Below are 15,657 nucleotides of genomic sequence, written 5' to 3'. Positions count from 1 at the left end.
TAGATTCATGAGCAGGTGAGGGCCTTGTCACATCGCTGTTGATAATGGGCTGAAATATCTCCTCTCAAGTTGCTTTAGCACTGGCTGTATGTAACCGTCAGCTAATGCAGTCAGATTAAGAGCTGGTGCCTCTGCCAGGCAATAAACCATGCCGTGTTTGGCACCTCCCCGAGCGTTTGGCCATGCACAGAATACAAATCGGCCAGACTGCTGATAAGAGCAACACGGCGGAGAGCACCAAGTGAGCTCATTAAGTAATGCGATAAGAGATAGGAAAATTGCCGCTGACTCCCGGCAAATGTGACGGCCGCTTCACAGCAGCCTTGATCACAGTGGACGGTGTAGAGTGCAGTCCTCTCATAAGAATCACATGCCCATTATGTGTCCTGTGTGATATTACTTGTATGAGTGGCTGATTCTCGTTCGCGGCTCTTTTTGTAAAGGTGTGCATGTGTCTGCCCATAAGATTTAGCCGTTTTAAAGGTGATTCTTTAAAAAAGTCACAATTCCCTTTGTTTATCAGGAAGGTCCAAGTGTATTTTTACTGTGTGAGTTTTCATGCATTTAAAACCTGTGCAAACTTTCCTCACAGCCTAAATAAAAGTATGTAGAACTGCATAACTGTATGTTGACCCCAAGAGATTAGTAGTGTAAACGTATACACTTACTTGGTACACACAATTAAACACATAAAAACATGTTTGCCGTCTGTTCTAAACCATGTTGTTTGCTTTGCATGGGGGAAGGGCTGGCTGGTTTCGTTTGACGGTGATAGACTTTTGTCTCCAAGGACTACGAGTGAAAAGATGTAATTACTGCCAGCACGGGAATGTTTTGTTGCCATACAGTAATTAGAGCAACCAGTCAACAATGCTATTATGTTGCAACACAATGGCGAGGTATTAGTCATAATGGCATAGCTTGCAGTCTTGCGATTGGCTCTGCAATGGCCAAGGGTTACCGGTGGCTCTTTGAGAAACAGCAGATAACACTGTGAGCCATATCCAACGCAACTGTGACATGTCCAACAATCAAAACAACAACAGCAACAATGTCATGAACACATTGGGAATTGCAGGTTAAATTCACAAACACAGTGTAAAGTCTGTGATTTGGTAGGCTGTGCTTTCATAACAAAAGTGTGAAAGCTCCATTGTTTAAAATACAGGTTTATGCCACACAGGGATGTCATTACATTAGCTTAGCAGATGCTCTTATCCAGAGCAACTTACATAGCTTATAAGATTTATGTTATCTATTTATGCAGCTGGATATATATTGGGGCAGTTCGGGTTAAGTACTGCACATTGCCCAAGAGTACAACAGCAGTTTCTCACCTGTGAATTAAACTGGCAACATTTGTGTTACAAGCCCTGCAGCTTATCACTACATCTTACTGCTGCAAATCTACCCAGAGTGTATGGTCTTTCTATTCTAAGAAATAGAGCTAGAATAGTCTGAAGATGGTAAGGGGGGTTGTATACACATACATTCATCAAACACACAACTTACCAGAAAGAATAAACATAAGTGGTGGGTGGTTATCACCCTCTCCTATGTTGACAAATCCCCTTTGTTAATCATACACTTCTACTGTATGTCATATCATGTACAGGGTATAGGTAGAATAGATAGAATTGCCTATCTTATTAAATCCGGTCTTATGATCAGGAAGCAACGTAGCAAAAGAAATGAACAGTCTTCAGTTTCTCTCAGATCTGCTTCTTTTCTTAACCCTAAACGCTGAGCTCAAGTCGGTACTCTCGTGTTACAGATCGCCAGAGCTCTGAGCGGGTAATGCGTCAGCTCTTGAGCGCTGGCATTTTAACATATGCAAAGTGGCGCCGTTCGTTGCCTTTGCCATCGCTCTTATTTAGCATGTATTGCGAAGGGACTAAATAAGATATGGATGAGCTACCGCAATCAAACGGAACCAATAAATCAATGCGTTAGTGCCTTGCTGCGCGCAAGGCACTTATAACCCTGCTAATTCATGCGTACTCCGTGACAGCCTCCATTCGTTTGGAAAACAGCTCATTACGAAAATAAATGAGTTGAGCCAAACCATCGTTTTTTCCTACTTCAGACTGTAGCGGTAAGAATAGCCAGGCATCGAACAGTGTGAAGTGGTGTATACCAAATAATTATTCTGATTAGAGATAATCACACAGCCATATGCTGGTCTAATACGTTGGAGCAAAATCAACAATTTGACGTCCTGCAGCACAAAAATCTCCCCATTAGCTATATGTTAATCTTATCAATTTACTCATTATGATGTGAGATTACTCCCTTCTATTTTACCAGGTAACTATGTTAAAAACTTTAGACAGATAAAAAAAATTAAGACCCTCTTGCCTCTACAGATTTTGTCAAAACATCTTCCCTTTCTTTTGATTGCCCACCAGGTACTGTTATGCCCAACAGACAGATTATAAAATTACCTCTCTCACAATCCCTCTACCCTGTTTCTGCTGTCCCTTCCTTGGATCTGACAATGTTTTTACATTAGATTTACTTCAGTAAATGTTACTTGCTTCAAGTTAATGCTAAATGTTAATTGAGTGAGTTTAGGGTTAGGCCACAAGCTGTGGCCTCATATCAATACTTAACCTTTAATAAAGACATATTCAGTCCATACTGGTAGAAGCCAGAGAGTTGTATTTTTCCTTCAAAATGTGTTACCTCTATGTTGACATCTAGTCCTTCTGCCATATGTTTGCAGGATGAATAATATGCTTGCGCTAAAGGGGTCATGTTTGAAGGGATTCCATAAGTAAGTGGCAAAAGACCTGTACATTTTTTTAGAATTGCCACTAAACATGATATCTTAGTCAAAAAGTGACACAGTAATGCAGAAAAAATGCCTAAAACAGAAGCACCCTTGTCAGGGATTAAGGTGGTGGGCGGGAGAGAGAGACGATGCGGAACACCTCGAGGTGCCTCGGCGTTCTGTACAATCATCAGGCCCAGTCTCCCCACTCAGGCACGATATGTGACACAAACCTTCCGTATTTAGAGCACCTCTGCCGGGACACTCTCTGTCACCACGATCTGGCAAGGAGCCTGGAGATGTACTACACCGAGTGAGAAAGATCCACTACCCCCCAACTCACCCCCGCCCCCCCACCCTGTATTGACCCTTCGCTCTGATGTGTTTATAGTCTTATGACTGAGCAAGCCAAGCAGTGTTCTGCAGCGGGGAGTTTTATTGCTTGATAATGTCACATGTGCCAATGTCAGCACAGCGCACACACTCTCGCTGTAGCTGTATAACTCTTGTAACTCACATAGATAATATGCCTCATATGCCTTATTATTATTATTGTTATTATTATTTTCTTTCTTGCAATATATCTATAGAACCAGGTCCAAACAATGGTCCTTGGGTGCTATAGGATAGATTGTCTTTCATATAATGAAGAACACCCTCTGCAGAATGTGCACTGTTCCTAGGAGGGTTATCTTCTGTACTTCTTGGATGTTGATGTTGCTTGGAATCCTATTGGTAAATTTTCCCAAGCCTTTTTTTTACAAGTCCTACAGCTCTGGTATAATCTCTGTGGACACTCCCCACATCCTTTTGATCTTAATCTCAATTATTATTATTAGGGTGGGTGGGCCTGAATGCATATATTGATAGTGAAGATTGACTATATTCATACTGAAGCTCTCTAAGTTCAGAGCTCAGAGTTTAATACAATGCAACATAGTGTAATAACAGCACTATGCTGTGTAACAATCAACAGAGAGTTTTGAATCAGCAGTCTGAATGAGGGAGAGGACCATTTGGGCATACATTTGGTGAACTCCACCAGAATGCTGATGGGTTGCGTTCTGGAGTTGCTCATGCCCAACACACCGTGAAATGGTGTCAAGGCAAGCAAGAGTCATAATGGCCAAATGGGCTGCCCTGTGTCACTTCTAAAAATATTTTGGCAGGTTACATGTTCTGCTTTGTGTACGCCCTCTGCATTTCGACTGAACACTTTTTTTGTCTGGAACACTATCGGGTTTGGATGTTGCTGTAATTAAAAGGAAGAGGGATCCTGTGACAGGAAATGTGTGCAAAATGAGAAAATGCAACACCTTCTTGCAACACCTTCTTGCATTGATTCAGAATGAAGTGCAGTGTGGTTCAGTTCAACAGAGGGCATTGTCTGCTCTGCCCGGGCTGGTAGGTAATTATTGTATCATCTGAGGTTATTGCATGTTACTCTTTCTGTACTCTTTCTTTCCATAGAATGTGTGTGGTGCTCCAGGCTCAGCTTAAAAAAACATAGACATGCTTTTCTATTGGCAGGACTACCTCTGAACAGAGGCCTCTAAATCACTGGTTTAATAGAGTTTTGTTTCCATTTCCAACACATTTTCATTTTTTAGCTTTGGCAGTCCACAGTTTATGCCAGATAATGGTACTATTCTTTTTTTTAGGCATGACCTTCAAGAAAAAAAATAGCGGAGAGGAGAAGAAGTTAAGGGCCTTTTTTGCAGTGAGCCTCAAGGGACTCCTCTATCTGCAATCATTCTGACCTGGCATGTTCTCGGAACTGGGGGTCGCCCAAAGATTAGGAGCGCAAGGTCGCCTGGTGACCAAGAGCGGGCGGCGGAGATAACAGGAAATCGCTGAGCTGAAAAGCTAAACAAGAGATTCATCTTCCTTGCTGTCGCCTTCGCCCAGAGACAGACACAGGGTGCTCAGATTAATTAGACAGCGCTGCGCAAAAACACCGTGACATGGGTTCCTCTTAGTATAGCGGGGCGCTAGTCAGTGCACTGCCGTTGGACAGTACCCGACCTCTGAATTCCAAATCGACTGTCAGGGAAGTGAGAAATGATTCGGCTCACCTTGCTGTGATTAACGGTCTCAATACAGGGCATAATATATACTGTATGAGTGTTTTCTAATAGTGTGTCATAGACCTTATAATGAAGAATGGGTAACAGCTGAGTGATGTATATCAAAATGATCTGGAATGCTTGATCTTTTTGAAGTTTCAATTATTTGATAGACTGATAATGGTGAAAAGCTGGTATGGAGTAAACAAAAAGCTGTAGTTTTTTTTTTTTTAAGAACCATTAGAGGGTTTGAATGAATCTTCTAATGATGGAAATAGTGATCTGCATTATTAAAGCTATATCGGGGTCGAATTTCAAGGTGCACATAGTAATATAATATCCTATAATATATGATACGCACATAATTGAAAGGCCAATACAGAAAGTGAGAATAGCTGCTTGAGGTTTAGTATGACATATTACCTTGACCTTACATGCATATTTTCCCCTGAGTGTGATTGATGGGATATGCAACCTTGAGATGAAAATGTATGGGCCTGTACTGTCAGTTCCTTGCGCAGTTTGCAAGTGGACCGGGAGTCAGATGTTGGCAGGGAGCGACCTTATGTAGGATGGGGGAGGGGTTATGGTTTGGCAGGGAGTAGGATGGGTGGATGGTGATGATGTCAGTATAAGACACTGGGTAAACAGACTGCCTTGATAGTGACCAAAATGCGGCAAGGCGTCTGTGCCACCACCAAAGTGTTTCCTCAGAAACTTAATAATTATCACATTATGTATACAATATCAAACTATTGTCCTGTCAGTACAGAAACAGCGTAGAATGTGGGCAGGGCAACTGCCCATGGCCAATCACAATTAAGGGGGTGTGGTCAGGACAACTCACTGTTTTCCTGGCGCTTCTCTCAGTTATTTGTATTGGAGACAGGGCATTGTATCTGTATTTGCACAGGTCTCTTCATGTGTCCTCGAAGCCCGCAGTAAGCCTGGCGTGGATAGGGATGGGGATTCTGAGCTGTCGTTGAAGCCACTTTTCCACACAGGTGTCTTCTGACAGGAATGCAGATAGCATAGACTTCTTCTTTCTCACTGTTGAAGCCAGACAAGCGTTTCTTACCTGTCACATTTCGGTCCTGTCAGCTCTTGATGTTAAAATACTAGTGGAAAGAGAAACAATTAGCTATTCTTCCACTCTGCTTGGAACTGAATTGAATTTTTCATTAGCTGTCAGATAAATTGTCTAACACAAGTGCTGGAAGCTGGCTATGATGTTTTTTTTTTAATAGCTGGATATGTCATTTTGTGCCACAAAAGTGGAAACTATTTCAACTGGTGACGTGAATGTCACAATTATGCAGGATTCACATTGAATGTCTGCCACATTTTCATGCTTGGCACTTAGCTAAAAGATTTCGAAACCGCAGCAGTGTAACGGTTATGAAATTGCAGTCATTTTTAAAAATTGGGCCCTCAGCTGCTAACGTTGTGTTGCTGTACGTGTACGCCTTAAGGCATACATTTTAAAATGAAGATATTAAATGCAGTCACCTCATCTCATAGCAATTCTGTATCACTTTCCTCATAAATTTTAATTTACTGACCTTTGCACTCTGTGAGGAGAATGATTCTGATAATAAGCAACCACAGTCAACATAGGGGCCATGATTGTATATCAAAATGCTAAGCAATGATTTCTGATACGTCAGGTGCCTTTTACATGTTAACTAGGAATTTCCTAGCATTCAGATTGCAGTAAACACCCAGGAAACTGACGGATTGTGTGTCAAGGGATATGGTAGTCAGATTTGATTGACTGTAATGCAATGCATATGCATTAATTATTTCCCATAAGTCTTGACCTCTCTCTGCTGTGAGCCCACATTAGGGCAATGAGGTGAAGGCTTATGTTTCCCGCTGGAGATCTGCATTGCCCTCTTCCTGACTGCGGAGTGGATCATCGTAGCGGAGTGCTTCACCAATATACCCTGAATCTCTTCCAAACAGGTTCACATCTCCTTGTCTCCAGATTGAAAGCCCACCCCATGCTGGGATGGGGGTTGTGTGGCTGAGCAAAACTGTTCTATACCATCAGCCACTTGTGTCTTCTACGCCACCCTTAATGTAACCTCAGGACCTTTCTTATGACTGGTGGACAGGACAGTTGTTTTGACATTCTAGTCTGCTATAGCAGTAAATCACCCCCATATTATGCTTGGTACACTGGTTCTGCCTTTTGGATGTGAAATAGGTGGTATGTTTCACAGCATTGCAGTTGTTGGGATGGATGGAGTGAATACAGCTGACTAAGCCAAACTAGCACTTTATCAATACTTTCCCCCAACAGACAATATAAATAAATAAATAAATAAATATTATGTTGGGAGTAAATTCTTGTGCTTTTTTTAGATAAGGAATCTGTAGCTTTTTTCTTTCAGACTAGAATTTAACAATGAAATGCAGTTGTTTCATTTAATTTGTATTTACATTCAAATTTACATTTGTCATTCAGCAGATGCTCTTATACAGAATGACTTCCAAAGCGCAACTACACGTTTCAGTTCCCTTCTATACAAATATTTTTGCTTGTATCACTCTGACATATGCAGTGTGATTCTACCAGCCATCTTAACCTGGTGATGTGCTCAGGGGTTAGCTACATGTTATCTCAATATTCATATGACTGCTTCTGTTTCTCTGTTTGCAGTCTGCAAAGGGTTGTGTAAAATTCTGCTGGGACAAGCATAGCACCGAACAAGGTTTTGCTGATTTGACTGCCCCTGAGCACCTACGGAGTAGGATGAAAAGGCTTTTCATGTAACAACTCGAAAGAGTGAGGATACGACCTCTCTGCACGGTAAACCTGTTTTTGCCTCTTCAGACCCTAGTTTCTACTTCAAGAGACAGTCCTGCTTCAGGATGTATCTGTGGCCAACAGAGCTGCAGTCGACTCCATTTCAGTTCAATTCAGGGAATGACCTGAAATTCAATTCGTGAATGGAGAATCACCCATGATGTGCTATGAAGATATCTTTCAATGAATGAATTGAATTTCAATTCATGTCTTGAATCGGCTCAACCGGAACGGAATTGACTGGAACCTTACAGAGTGTTCTGGAAATTGCCTCTCTGGATTTGGTAAACAATCAGCAATTGCTAGGCTTTCGACTTTCTGCATCAGAGAACTGTGCGAAACAAACAGAGCATCTGTGTTCATTTTCTTATCAGTTCTTGTGTGTGTTTTTTTTTTTTAATTCCATATGTCGTCAACTGTATTGGCGGCTGTATCGAACAGCAAGCTTGGCTTCACCCGTATGCGGCGCCTCTCATTCGTGAAATGGAAAAGAGAGTCGTTGTTTTATGCAGCAGTTTCCTTCGCGACAGCAGTGGGGAGGTGCATCTGCGCACCATCTGCTTGCTGTCTGAACACACCATGAATGTGTAATCACAAAAACTGCAAACAGTTCTTATTTATTTAATGCTTACCTACTGGGTGCTGGGCTACTTTATACAAGAACGCACTCGAATGTTTAATGCACAAATAAACCATTTTAACATGTTCTTTATTGATTAGTACTGCTTTCAGTGGAGTGGTTTGGAAACAACATGAAACCAGTTGGTTGCAGGTTCAATTCCCTGGTGGAATTTGCTACTATAAATTTCTATTATTTATTATAGCTATAACTGCTTTTACACCTTTGAGTAAGATTCTTAATTGAAACCCAATTCTTAACTGAAACTCATTAAATATCCAGATATTTCATTATAATAATACAGACTATAGCTATCAATTTCAACTAAATATTTGTCACTTTAGATAGAGGTGATCTCAATACAACAATAACACAATAATGAAAAACACTATTGCTGTCTCTAACAAATGAAATAAATAAAATAAAATGTGTCTGCAAATAAAATTCAAACAAAGTTACGCAATTCGTTTCTGTCTTCTTTATGTTGACATTGGATCGCCGTGATTTGTATGTGTTCATTGGCCTAGTTGGTACAGAGCTACAGTGCACTGTAAATCGTCAAGGTTTGTTAACCTTGCCTGATGTTGCAAAAACACGTGGATGGACTCACAAATCACAGGCCTGAAAACCTCTTCGGGCTATGCAGCTTTTACTGTGACAGCGCCCAAGAGGTGAGGCAGGGACATCAGCATGTGCCGTACTCCCAGTGACTCAAAAAAGGACATTCCAGCCAAGTGTCACAAGAGCCCGGGGGGACTGAACCCTCCTGTGGGGGGCGGGGGAGGGAGCAGGTGGGAATCAGTGGGGCCCTGTTCCAGATAACAAGACAGGCTGACCACACCAATACCCGAGCATGGTGCTTCTGCATAGGCGAGCGCTCTAAAAAAGTAAAAAGCAGTTGTCAGAGTCCTGTTCCAGTCTGAGGCCGCTGTCTCTAAATATAACAAGGCTGCAGGAACACGTCTCCCAGGTGGACTCATTAGGCCACATACACAGGTACACATTGTACAGGTAGCCTCTATGTGAAGGACACCAGCCACAGCCTGTAGTCCAAAGTGTTTGAAAGTGAGATATGACAGTTCGGCACATATTAAGGGGATGGAAAAGGGAGATGCAATAGCATAACTAAGTCATCAAAAATCCATACTTTCTGTCCTTCACTCTGGCATTCTTGGTCACAGACAAGCCAGCGTTGAGAAATATCAGTAATCACAAAGAAAAATATTCTGTTAAAATACACAAATCACGGACTTCATGCTTTCGCTGTTAGCCTGAGCATAGCTGGATGAAGGTCAAGTGAGGTGATACGAGGAAAAGAAACTGCTTCACGCAGAGACTTATTGAAATGCATTAACAGAAACAGGAGGGACCATGGGATATGGAACAGATTTTAATTTATACAAAGCAGGCAGTTCGATGGAATCCCAGCATTAATTGCTTAGATTTAGAGTGATCATCATTCCAAGTTTTTTGTCTCTCTTTTTTGTCTTATGGGATAAACACAGAGCATCTTACAGCAGAATACATAACCAAGTTGTATTAGCATATTTAAAAATGCTAATTAACAACTATTTTTTTTCCTCATCTGGGGATATTGTCACGTATTACATGTAAATATATAATGTTCTTCCTCAGTAATTTACTGCCCATAAAACTAAGTTGAATGTTTTACTGGGGACACAGACTACTTCTGTATATTAATTCTCCTCCTCTGTGAGCTTTTGGCGTAGAGACAGGCCTGTAAAGTGCAGTGGGCCTTCAAAGTCACTAACTTGTCTGTATCAAAACTTTCAGCGTGAATTTAAGCAAGAGTAGCTTTTCTTTTGATATCAGTGCAACACTGTGAGATTGATGATCGCTGAATTTAGCAAGATATTGTGCAGATAAGGACAAGGTGTGTTGCTGTCAGATTGAATTTGGACCTCAATCTATCCGTAGGTCAGCCAACAGAATAAAGCATGATAGGAATGAAGCTGTGGAGAAAAGTGGAAAGTATTTCTTTCTCTCCGACATGGCTGAAGACCATGACTTCAAACCACCATGTAGTTTATCAGCTGGCAAAAAGCTATGCAGTAAACTTGGACACGGTGAGCGCAACGTATGTAACGCAGTTTTGTTATTTAACGTTTTGCATCTCCAGTAGAGTGCCGTGGAGTGGAAAGCAGCTGAAAGATGCACTACCATGTCAACAAAGGTATATCTGCATCCCCGTGTTCACAGCAGTTTGAGTGCGTGGCACCAAGCCCCCCCCCTCTTGCGTCTATTCGCGGAAAGAGTCGTGTCTCCTTTCAGATACGATCTGATCTGCCGTAGTCAAAACACCGCCTGTGTTCAAGGTTGAAAGGCAATTCATTGCAGATAAAAGACCCCAAAAAAGGAAAAAGAAACATTCTGTGGCTTATTTCAACACTCTGGTTGTAGGAGAGGCTTTTAAGTTTTTACGTTTTGATTCCTTTAGAGATGTCAGTTTAGTACAATAGCAGTGAAAAGTCCAAGGCTGTGGATAACAGGTTGCCCGTCAGATGTTGCTGTTGGTAATCAGAGAACTGACTTTAGGGTATGCATTGATACAAGTATTTTATAACTAATTCATGGAATATCTTACCCAGATTTTTTGTGGATGCAGCGACTCTTTGAAAATTCAAGACCCAGGATTGACACAGTGGTAGATACAGTCTGGATTCTAAGCAGAATTATAAACCTACAAGAGATGGGCCAATTGTCTTGTTCTCAACATCAAAATACTTCTTATTTGTGAGAACTATACTTCCCAGTGTACACTGCATGGTCTTACCAGTGAATGCTAAGCAGTTTGTGTGATATTTCATATTTGTGATGTTTGTGTGGTATTTCACTTGTGTGCGCAGTTCAATCTAATGCAGTTAAGAGCTCCACCACCCTTTTGGATCTATTACAGGGGGAGGACATTTTGAGGCATCATGGTGTCCTATTCAAAATATGCACACACAACACAAAAATGTCACCCACAGACGGTGTGCCATTCATAATCAATTCCACTTGAAAAGAAAATCTGGTTTGAGATCAAGTTTGCTGATGTACATGCAATCACAAATGTAATGCAAAATTTTCAACTATACCTTTGACACAACATGAAGAGGTTGCATGCAACTCTGTCATTCAACACATAAATAATTCTAGTTTTATAAGTGTTTTTTTTCGTTAGATTTTAATTAGTTGTCGTATTTGTCGATATATTTAGACTTGTCGATATATATGTTTGTCATCTCCCACACTTAAGCTGTGGATAGGAATTTGATTCACATCATTCCCTTGTGAGTAACTTCAGATCAACGGTATGAATTCAAAGGACAGCAGCTGTCTTAAACTTGAAGTGGGTGATCATGGGACAGGGCAAGTTGTTATGATAAGATCAACAAAAGTGAAGTGAAGCTTTGTTTTTACGCATGACTGACTCCGCCAAAGTCACTGGTGTAAAATAAATGTAGAGAATTTAAAACACTATCCATTTAGACAAAGCACAGTGTTCTTTACAATCTGAGTCGAGACACTGTTATCAGCATCAGTGAGAGTTATGGAGTTCCCCTATATGTATGTGTACAGTATATATAACTACAAATATCCTCTAATTTATTCCTTAAATTTGTTCTACAATTTTTCATAAACATTATTTTTTTCAATTCTAGCTTTGTCTTGTCAATTCAATGAACCTGAACCCCCTCCCCCCAATCAACATCACACCAATTTTTCAGTCAACCTTATCCACTAGTAAATAACTGCAGGGTTGTACCATATCTTTCATATGTGTGGGAGTGTGGGGGGGGGGGGGGGGGGGGGGTGTGGACATGTGTACATGGTCTGTTACACTTTGCATATGTAGATGTGGATTCATAACATTTAAATATGGAATCAACAGTTCTTGTACAACAATGTCAGTCTGACATTTACTAGAATTAATGAGAAATTTGTAGCTAGGCCACAAAAGTAACAACCACTAATGTTGTTCAAGTTATTATTATTATTATTCAATTATTAAAAGTTAACCTGTTAACCTGTACCTGTGCCTTGGATTCTTAAGAATCCAAGGCAAGAGAATTACTAGTGTGTTAAAAACTAGTGTGTTAAAAAGATTGTGTTGAAATCAAGACTGAGAAATAAAGTAAGATGGATGGAGAAAACAATTCAAAAGATAGAAGAGGTATGAAAAAAATATAGATACATTTTCAAGCATGCTGTTTTTCAAAGCTTCCATTGACAAAGGAATGTAGTTGCCAGTTCTGATAACCTCCAGTTATATTCGAAGCTGTTTTCTCGCAGTAGGTTTCACCAGCTACTGTAAATAGCATCCCTTGATGTGTGCTTGGCACCACCCTTTCAGTCTTTTAGACTTGCTCTTTTTTCACTCTGAGCAAAAACCGCCTTAAACTCGGTGAAAAAAAAAAATCAATCAGTTTCTGCGTGATGAAAAGCCAGGTCTGTATTTTGAAGCGGAAATGCAATTATTTGTGAAGCGGAGGCTGGGTTCCGATGTGGGAGATTTTATTTCCAGTTTGAGTGGTTAAACGTGCTCTGGGTTTTTTATCTCTGCAGAGTGCAGGGCTGCAGAGACATAGAAACTCAATTCTGAGTCACACACCGTTCCATGATCTTAACGGCGCAAGTCAAGGAACGGAACACAAATGTCAGGATCAATCCTGGCCTTGTTTGTGTGTTTAACCTTATTTCTTTACATTGCATTATTCTTTACATTACATTACTGTCTTTTAGCAGATGCTCTTATCCCGAGTGCCTTACATAGATAACAATTTTATCCATTTATACAGCTGGATATTTACTGAGGCAATTGTGGGGAATGACAGCAGTATTCCACCAGTTTATAATACACAACAATGGGAGTCACATTCTACTTAGCTCCAGTGATTGCTAAGCATCTCTTTGCCATCTGCAGTTACATACTTTATTGTTGATTGAAGTTCATTCTTCTCTGTTTCAAATGTCTAGGGGCCAATCTGTGTTTCTAATGTTATAACAAAATGACTGTAATAAGCTGTCATTGTTACCCCATCAGAGAGGTTTTTTTTTTAATCATATTTGCACAGGTGGATGGGAAGCTCAAAGACGATGCTCCTGTCACCGGCTTAATTGAAACAACTGTTCCCACTCTGCTTATTAATGAGCAGAAGTGAACGAGGCTCCTCATGCTGGCGAGAACATCATCAGTCCCTCACCAGCTGAGAAAGAGGGAGGCTGGGATTTGCCTCGGGAACAGACAGGTATGCGTGGGAGTAAGAATGTTCTGTCCTCTCTCACTTTAACTGCACACTCTGTCCATAAACAATGTAGGTAGCTCTTTATTCAAAATAGCTTTTTAAATAAAAGAGATGAAATATTATTTGTTTTTTTAATCCTGTAACAAGGAAATACACACAGTACCTAGGCAGCAATTTGGCCTGGTGTTAAGGAGAAAGGCTCGTGACCAAAAGGTTAGCTGATGGGGCACTGCTGTTATGCCCTTTGGCAAGGTAATTAACTGAATTGCCTCAGCAAATATCCAGCTGTGTTGGGGGATGACAGGTAAGGTATGTAAGTCACTCTGATTGAAGAAGTCTGCTGAGTCAATAATGTGATGTAATGTTTGTTCAATGCATTAGAGTCAAAGTTAGACTGTTTGGACCTGTGAGGCTGGGCGTGTTTCCGACACGTCCGAGGGCCTGTTGACAGGGCTGTGGCAGCCGAAGGGATCCCTCTGACTGTGAAACACTCACTCAGCCCTGCTGCGTTTAACCCCATGTTTCTGCAGCGGAGGCCAAACAGTTAACTGTGAGCGTCGTCTCCTGAACATGCAACCATGCACTCGAGAGCACGCTCACTCACGCTTTCTGCAGTGCGCTAGGAAACATGCTCGGCAATGTATGTGGCGAGGCACTCAGCAACGTTCTCGCCAAAGTGTTGCAGCGTGTGGCTGTGTCTAGTCTCAAGGGTGCCTCAAAAGTGTAATCATATGCCAACCTTGCCAGTAAGGTTTTTTTTTTTTTTTTTTTTTTTTTTGTGCAAAGCTTTAGTGACGCAGTGTTTGACTTGAGAGTGTTTGCATAAAGAGTCTCCAGCTGGTCAGGGGTGTAAGAGTGTAAAGGTTTGGATACCTCAGCTATGACTGTTTAATCAATAATATATGGTGTATCAGTTATGCATTTAGCATCTGTACTGTATGTGGGTCAATAAAGGCGCTAATAGCTGTTGTCTTGAACTGTAGTGGAAGTAGGTTTGATTTGAAAAGACTGAAAAAATAGCCCACTAAAAATTCAGCTGAGATTATTCAATGGTGTGTAGCCTCTAATAGTATAGTGCTGATAGAAGTGCAACTTCAAGGAGGATACTAGGGCCTGTTTCATTTAACTGCAGCAAGCTTTGGCCTCAACTTTGACTTTAAGCACATGGTGAGCTTTTTTCTTGCACAACATTGTTTTCAGTTCTGCTGAGCTCTTAATATCTCACAAGAGCCAAAACGCTTTTCTTTGCAATTAAGAAGTATAAGACTTGCTTATATTTTTATTTCACAAAGTAAAGGACATAATTGCTTTGAGGTTGGACTGAATACACTGAACAGAGCCCTCAGTGCTTTTAATTTAAAGTTTTTTTGTATGTAAGGTAATGGAGGTTTGTCTTTTTTTCTCCCCAATTAAATCTTGTAACTATAGACTCTAGGGTGGAGAAAGAACAATTAGATGCGGAGTGATTAGGGATTATTAAAAAGAGGTAGCTGATTCTCACGGTCACATTGATCCAGACTGTTAAAGACAAGCGCTGAGCTTTTGATCCGAAAACAGTGAGTGCTTGCTCATCCATCTCGCTGTCCTCGGGGTCAATGAGGACTCTTAGCGTGGCCGCGCCACGCAGACAAAGGGTAAACCTGCTGGCTGAAACGCTACAAAAAAAAAAAAAACGCCCAACCACAATAAGGAAGATGAAAGGGTTCCGATCGGCCCGAGCGGGGAGTGATCAAACCGAACCTGGAGGGAACATGTCAGGGACGGCTCTTAACACTTCATCGGAGAGGACCGCGGGGGTCAGAGGTCTCCTCGTAGCACAGCGCAAAGAGCGCAAGGTCAGTGACCCACTAATTGAGATCATTCCTGTGCCTTACGGGACCTGCCAGTGATTTCGCTCACAAAGGCATTCCAGTGGCGGAGTGAGCGCCGTTCAGCCAGACCACAAGCACCCCCCTTATCTGTGTTTCTTCACATGCTTTCATGTCTATATCATGTTTTGTAAGTTTAATAGTGCTTTAGCTGGTGTTCGTGATAATCGTGTTCACTTAACTAGAACAGATGCTTCTGTGTTACACTCCAAGTATGGATGTTGCATATGGATGTGCCTGAGAATTATTGACAGTAATCAGGTACGAAAA

The sequence above is a fragment of the Megalops cyprinoides genome, chromosome 22 (assembly GCF_013368585.1).
Source record: "Megalops cyprinoides isolate fMegCyp1 chromosome 22, fMegCyp1.pri, whole genome shotgun sequence".
NCBI lineage: Eukaryota > Metazoa > Chordata > Actinopteri > Elopiformes > Megalopidae > Megalops > Megalops cyprinoides.
Note: the sequence above shows the minus strand (reverse complement) of the source record.